This window comes from Geospiza fortis, unplaced genomic scaffold (genome assembly GCF_000277835.1).
Source record: "Geospiza fortis unplaced genomic scaffold, GeoFor_1.0 scaffold180, whole genome shotgun sequence".
NCBI lineage: Eukaryota > Metazoa > Chordata > Aves > Passeriformes > Thraupidae > Geospiza > Geospiza fortis.
The window spans coordinates 1,477,650-1,485,657 of NW_005054452.1; positions in this window are offsets into that span (position 1 = coordinate 1,477,650).

Consider the following 8,008-nt stretch of genomic DNA (forward strand, 5'->3'; position numbering starts at 1 on the left):
CTCTGAGCTGTGGCTGGCAGCTCCCAGCAGGGCCCTGCACCCAGGCCCTTTGCAATAAACCCCAAGTTCCATGACCTGGCTGCAGAGATCTCTCATCTCCATCCATCCTGACTGTCCTACCCCCCAATGCTCCTACAGTAAATGAGACAGGGTATGGCACAGCCACAGCATCAGCACCTTTCCGGTGTCCCCACCCATGGGAGGAGGTTGGAACTTGTGGTCTTTAAGGTCCCTTCCCACCCAAATTGTCACCATCATATTTTCTGGAAAAATCCCTTTGCCCAGGATTCTTCTCCTGGGCAGCCTCAGAGAAAAATGAAAACAATTCTCATCTCGTTTGCTTTTCCTGTGTTGTGCTCACATGTGGAATGTGTTTGGAGATTGTTTATCCAAGTGGTGATTGTTTCATTGGTTTCATGTGAATTGTTTTGACTTATTGGCCAATCAAGGTCAAGCTGTGTTGAGGCTCTGGAAAGAGTCACGAGTTTTCACTGTTATCTTTTTAACCTTCTGTAAATATCCTTTCTGTATTCTTGAGTATACTTTAGTTTAGTATTCTTTAATATAATGTAGTATCTTAAAATAATAAATTAGCCTTCTGAGAACATGGAGTCAGATTCATCATTCCTTCCTTCGTCTGGGAACCCCACAAATACAATACCAAACCATCCTGTGATTCTATGAAAAGTTTTCACTGAATTAATTAATGCAGTTCTCATGTGGTCTCTCCATTCTCAGGAATGCTGTCTTTGACAAGACTCCTCCAACATGAGCACAGCTCCTGTTCAGAGATCCCCCATGTTTGAATATTTGCTGTACAACACTCAAACACCTGACATCCCTCCCCACAGGTCTGACAGCTTCCACAGCCCTGCCAGATCCTGCTGCAGGTTTAATCCCCAGCTATTCCTTTTCCCAAGTTCTGAACCAGAGCCAGAGCCATGGATAACACCAGTGCTTTTACATCAAAGGGATGTACAAACGTTCCCTAATTACAACACAGAGCTGAGGTAGACAAGTAATCTAAGATGCCGCAGGGAGACAAAAACAAATGTCTAATTGGATTATTTTATTAGTCAAATTCCCCCATGGTACAAAATATGCATCAGTGTCAGGCCCAGCAACGTTTACAGCTGTGTTAGATAATGAGCTTCTTGGAAAAGATCAAGAGAAACCCCTGATCTGATGGAATCTGCGATTAGAGCTGGGAACTGGAACAGATTAATATCACAATTAATGAGCTAAAGGAGAGGCTAGAGCTAATGAGATGCACAGGATCCAGAGCAAAGGGAAAAATGGAGCCACATGGAAGGGCTTAAAGGAGCAGGATTCAATCCTTATGGTAGCTTCCAGAAGGAAAAAAGGAACTGTTAGAAGATAAACCTCAATAATGGAATCATAAATGTTGGGAAAACCTCCATAATCCCAACCATTAACCCAGCACTGCTAAGGCCACCAATGATCCATGTCCCCAAGTGCCACATCCACATGGCTGTTAAATCCTTCCAGGGATGGGGACTCCAACACTGCCTGAGCAGCTGTTCCAATGCTTGGCCACTCTTTTGGGGTGGAAACTTTCCCAATATCCACTCTAAATCCCCCCTGGCCCAACCTGAGGCCGTTCCCTCTCCTCCTGTCCCTGTTCCCTGGGAGCAGAGCCCGACTCCCTGGCTGTCCCCTCCTGGCAGGAGCTGTGCAGAGCCACAAGGTCCCCCCTGAGCCTCCTTTGCTCCAGGCTGAGCCCCGTCCCAGCTCCCTCAGCTGCTCCTGAGGCTCTAAACCCTTCCCCAGCTCTGTTCTCTTCTCTGGACACGTTCCAGAGTAGATGTTAGCAATGTTCCTTTGGCAAACAGATCCTGGGTTTTAGTAAAATTCCTTATCTGCAAACAGATAAGGGTGGAACATGGAGAAGCCCTCATTCCTCTCCCTTTGGAGCAAGAATCCCTCATGCCAGGCTCCTCAGGGAACAATCTTTGCACAGGCAGCAGCCTGACAAGTTGGAGGACACATTTTCTCCCAGGCAGATTTATCTGGTGGCTGTACATGCCCTTCCAAAGCTTTCCAGCTCCCAGGAGCTGCTGGCACCAGCAGCTCCCCACAGTATTTTTAATCCACCAAGTTATTTTTGTGTATTTCCACAGAGGCCACCCCCAACCATCACCAAAGGAAATCTTGAAAGAAGATGCAAGCTCTATTTTTGGAGACACATCCAAACCCCAATCACTCTCCATTTCAGAGGCATTTACTTCAAACAAGAAGAGACACAAAAATAACTTTTCATGAATGAAAGGGAAAGGAATCTGAATGGCAGCCCAACAGAGGGAGGGAGCAGGAGCAATCCAAGGACTTTTACACAGATAGTGATAAGACAAAGGGAAAAGGTTTTAAATTAAAAGGAGACATTTACATATTAGGAAGAAATTATCTCCTGGGAAGATGGTGAGGCCCTGGCACAGGCTGCCCAGAGGAGCTGCGGCTGCTCCTGGATCCCTGGAAGTGCCCAAGGCCAGGCTGGATGGGCTTGGAGCAACCTGGGACAGTGGGAGGTGTTCCTGTGTCCAAGACAGGGGGCTGGAAGCAAATGGTCTTTAAGGTCCCTTCCCACCCAAACCATTCCATGATTTTGTGATTTCTGGAATGTATTTGTTCCTCTCAGAACATGCCATTTGATTGCTGCATTCTGAAGTCCACTGTTTGTTTTTTTTTTAAGCATCCCCACCATTGCATTTAGAGAACAATCTTCCCCCACACTCCCTCTGCCAGGAAAGACAAACATCCAAAACCACTGTGCTCTGTAGCCACATGGCTGAAAATGCCACAGGAGCTGCTCCATCACAGACTAACAGGCTCCCATTCCCAGCACTCAGCTGGCAGCACATGCACAGCTTCAGTAAAATAACATATTTGTTTGAAAGTTGCTAGTGAAGCTCACAAACTCCCACACTCGGTGACACAAACCTTCCAGATTTCAGCGCAAACACCAACTGGGTCCACCAGTTCAGGCAGCTTTCCTGGTCACAAAAAACAGAGCAGCTCCTTGGAAATTTCATCCCAAAGCCAGTACCATCTTCAGGTTTTTATTATACATAAATTTAGTTTGGGCAGAACATGAGGCATGGAGTTAAACCACACCAGCTATCCACTATCTGTCTCACCAGGAGCAGGAAAACAGGAATGATGCCAGCAGAGCTGGGAGTAACTGCAGCCAGGCTGGGCTCAGGGGTCACTATCTCCACTCAGCACTGGCCCTAAAAAGCAAATCCAAGCCCCTGAGGTGGGACACAACTCCTGAGCAGAGCTGGCTCACACCTCCCTGTGGCACCAGCTGGAAAAGCTCCACACTGAGCAGCTGGTGTGCTCCATCTGCCAGCAGCTCAGCTGTACCTTCCCCAAGCCACCAGGGATAAATTCCAAAAGACACGCTATTAAGGTAATTATTTTACCCCAAATGATTGTTAATTATGGAGTCCTCATTATTATATCCCAGTCACAGGTTAAGAATCCAGGGAAGAAGCATGTGAGCTCAAAATTAAGTACTTCTTTCCCAGGCTGTGAAGGATTCCCTATGCAGTAACACCTGTTGGAGAACTCAATCCATTACAGGGACAAAACGTCCCTATAAATCCTTTTTTTGTAGGAAAGGGGAATGGCACACAAAGAGGAGGAAATTATTCCAAGGACATGAAGAACTGGGGATTTTTTTCCTGAGACTCACAGGAACATGCAGGGCAGCAACAGCTCTTCCATGTCTGAGAACTAGAAAAATCCAAGGGAGGGAGGAGGAAGCTCTCCTGGATCAACGCCATCACCATCTGCCACCAAGATTTCTCCTAAAACACTGATTTTTTTTTTCCCAGCAGATGAAAGCCATCCAGAGATTTCTCCCTTTTAAGCCTCTAAAGCAATTTTTCCAAGAGAGCTGCTGCAGATCTCCAGGAGCAGCAGGAGAATTGCTGGCATCCAGGAGCCCCCTGGGCATCCCCGAGGCTGAATTTGCTCACTCAGAATGTTCTGTTGGAATAACCAGACACCAGCAGGAGATGCAAACTCTGCCTCTCATCACCTCCTCCCTGCTGCTACTTGGAGCTCTGGGTGAGGGCAGAGCCTTGCAGGTCTCCTTTAACAATGGGAAGGATGGAAAATCCCATCCCAAGACTGCCATGGGAAGCACTGCATGGACCTCTGGGCTCATCTCCTGCCCAGCACCTTCTGGGAAGGGTTTAGGTGTTCCTTGGGTGTTTGGGCATTACCAAGAAAGGCAAAAAATCCTCTTGAATCAGCTCCAAACCTGCAATCTGTCTCCTTGCAGAAATTCTGGGTTTTTTAGACAATGAGAGCCCAGAAGCTCATTCTCAGTTGAGCTGGGCAGAGAAGCTGTGGCTGCCTCATTCCTGAAGTGTCCAAGGCCAGGCTGGAATAATTTGTACTAATGGAAGGTGTCCCTGTCCTTGGCAGGGGGTGGAATCAGATGGTCTTGAAGGTCCCTCCCAACCCAAACCATTGGCCTGACAAAGTTTTGCTTTGCTTGAGCAATTTTAAAAGTAGGTCTCTCTATATATTTTCATATAAACAGTTCTTTGTCTTAAAAACAAACCTTCTTCTCAGGGGCAGATCTATGGATATGCAGCAACAAACAAAAGACTGGTCTGCCAACAAAGTTAAGGGCTCACAGCTCTGGCTAAATAATCCCAGAAAAGCTCCAGGATACTTTGTGTGCCCACAGCAAGAGCTGCCACCCTCCCTTCAAATCCCTTTTGCAGTCAGACTGTAAGATCTTCAGGGCAATAAAAAGAAATTGCCTTTATCTGATATGTAAATTACTTCATAAAATTGGTCACTGTGTAAATAAAAAAGCCCTCAACAGACTTATTCTGGAAGCTGCAGAACTGTCAAGATGAAAGAGGAGATATAATTAAAGATCTCCATGGTGGATTTTCATCACAAAACAAGCAGCTCGAGTTTTATTTCAGAGTGATCCTTAACTTCTGAGCCAATTAAATCAGGAGCTAAAAAGATTAGTCTGATGATTTAGTTCAGTGTGTGACAGCACCTCTAGGCTTAATCTGAAATATTCAATATTATATTTTAATAGTGTTACACCATGCTGGAAATTTTACAGCTGAGAAAAAATACAATTCATTAACATTTAATATAAAGTGACACTAAGTCCACATCTCCCATCCCTAAAAACAGGCTCTGATAGGAATTCATATTTCATACCCCATTCCAAAACAGAAAAGGATATTTAAACATCAAAGCTTAAATTTTGTACTACCAAAGAGGTGACAAAACAACATTTCATTTTTATCTTTTCTTGGATACTTTGTAAATTGAAAATTTAAAGTCATATGTCCGTTATGTATTTGCATAATCCTGACAGAAGATATTAAAACTTCCAGAAAAAGGGATCAGTTGAAGAGAAATAATATTTTCTCAGGGAACAAACAAACAAGCTACAGAAGGGAGAAGCACATTTTGCCCACCAGGGAAATAACCTAAATTCACCTCTGATGAATACTCCAAGATTTCAGGATGAGCAGGGAGGGGGAAAGGGGGAAAGTTGATGACCTGAAACACTGATCTCTTTCTCTTATAAAAAAGATTCATTAAAAAAACATTCCCCTGCTCATTATGACCATCATCAGGTTTCTGCTGGCACTTCACCCTGCCCACAGCCACAGCTCCCTTAAGAACCATGATGGGAATATCCTCATTGCTCAGCTGGGGTCTTCCCACTCCAATTTTTAAGTATGGATTTCAATAGTGGCACTGATAATTCAGTACCAGATGGGAATTTTCCTGTGTTGTTCCTGAAACTGATAAATTTTTGTGTATAACATGTCTGCCTGCACTAATAACCCTGTCAGACTCCTCTTCTCAATGTAAGCGCTCCAAAGCTTCAGCAAATCTCCACTTTGTGTTTTCAGGGACGTTTCTCAGTCCCTTCTGAGAGCAGCAGTGCCCCTGACTTCTGCCAGAGCACACAGAAAATCCCAGTAAAGCCCCTCGAGTGCACCAGGAAACATTTCACAGAATCATTCAGGCTGGAAAAGACCTCCAAGCTCAATTCCAACTGTTAACACAGCACTGCCACCTTCACCCCTAACCCCTAAGCACCACTTCCACATGATTTTCAAACAGGGAATTTAAATTTCCAGGGAATTTAAAAGCCCACAGTGCATGAAGGCACACAGCTGGCATAGTGGGTGCAGAGTTTATTTGAGATCTATCCCAAATCCAATCCTGTTCCCTGCTCTCTGCAGTGAGACAGCCCTGACTGCACATTACAGGCTCAGAGGGCTGAGGAGGAAGGAGGATCTGCCAAAATCCTTTCATTCCTGGGGAAGTGGGGCTCATCTGCCAGCACAGCCAGGCAAGAGAAGCCTCAAGGTCACCCAGCTCCTCTGCCACATGCCAGCAGCAGACAAGTGGCAGCTAAAGTAGGACATTTTTGATCCCACACCCATTAAGTGCCTTCCTTTCATTTTGGCTGGAGTCTTCCTTAAGGTGGGATGGAGCATTTTAACTCCAAAACATGAGTGACTGTCACATCAGGCATTGTCCCTGCTAAGGGACACACTTGTTCCAGCACAATTCTTATCACAAGAATAATTTAGGAAAGTCAGACTACATTGTAATCCCAAATCCCACCATGCTGACCCTCCAGACTCGATCCAAACCCTTTTTCCTGTTTTCTATAAAGTATCCCATGCCACTGTCAGCATCCAACTTTAATCCACATTTTCCAGAGAAGACACAGAAACAGCCCTGAGCAAGGCACAGAATTATCACCTAACACAGAGCTCCAGTCCTCCCTCATCTTCATACCAGAGATTTTCATGTCCCTGCAGCCTTTTAATAAGTCTCTAATTAACAGCCTCACGGTCCTCTATTTCTATTTTTCACACTATCAAAAAAAAAAGAGCAGTAACACTCTTAAAATTTCCCATAAATATGGTAACAATGTTTCAGCATTGCCAGTCACAGCTGAGATGCAGCAGAATCCTGATCCCCGCTTTCAGCCCAGATTCCTTGCTCATATCTCTTTAACAGCTGTGCAGGTACCAAGGAATTACACCGAGGCTGTTTCATTTTCAGGGCATGGCAATTTCCTTCCAGGAGGAAGGACTCCAGCAGAAGTCAAGGAATAATCTTTTGGTTATTCCTCAAATATGGCTGAAGTCAGGGACAGCCACGGCACCTGCACAGCAGCTCCTGCTGCTCCCAAAATGAAGGCTGCCATCCATTTTGCTGTTTCCAGTAGGACATTTACAAACGTGGTTCTAGGGATTTTTTATCCCTTAGAAAGCCTGGTTTGATCTGTGTTGAGCTCCTGCCCAACCTGTCGGGTTCTCCCCTCCCAAAATTTAACTATTCCCTTTGCTTTGCTTTCAGTTACCAATCCAGCCCCACGACCTCAAACCCCAGTCCCTCCATCTGTCTTGCTGTGTCCTTTTCCTCACCCTCTGTCACCAGCTGCCTTCCCTTCCTTCCCATCCAAGGTTCACTATTTGGGAACCTCAGCATCTTCCACAGCCCCATCCCATGTCCTGCCCCACCAGGCAGGTGTCACCTCACCCTAAACCTCCCAGAGTTCTTGGAGTTCAGCCTGTCCCACCCTTCGGCCCAACCTGCTGAGCCCATGTCCCTGTCCCACCGTGCTGTCCCCAAACAAGCCAAGCTGTGCCCATGCCATCACCCCACAGTGCCGTTCCCAAGCTGATGACGCTGGACAATTATCACCCCACCGTGTCCCTCCCTGCAGTGCTGGACAAGTCACCCTGTGTCCCCATGGTGTTCCAGCCTGGCCACGCTGTGCCCATACCATCACCCCCTTGGGCTGTCCCACTGTACAAATCCTCACCCCGCCGTGTCCCCGCCGTGATGTCCCCACGCTGCCCGTGCCGTGCCCATCTCAGAGCCCCCCTCGCTGTCCCGGTGTCCCCGTCCCTCCCCGCTGCTGCCCCCGGCCCCACCTCCCGACCACGCCCCTGCAGCCCCACCCACC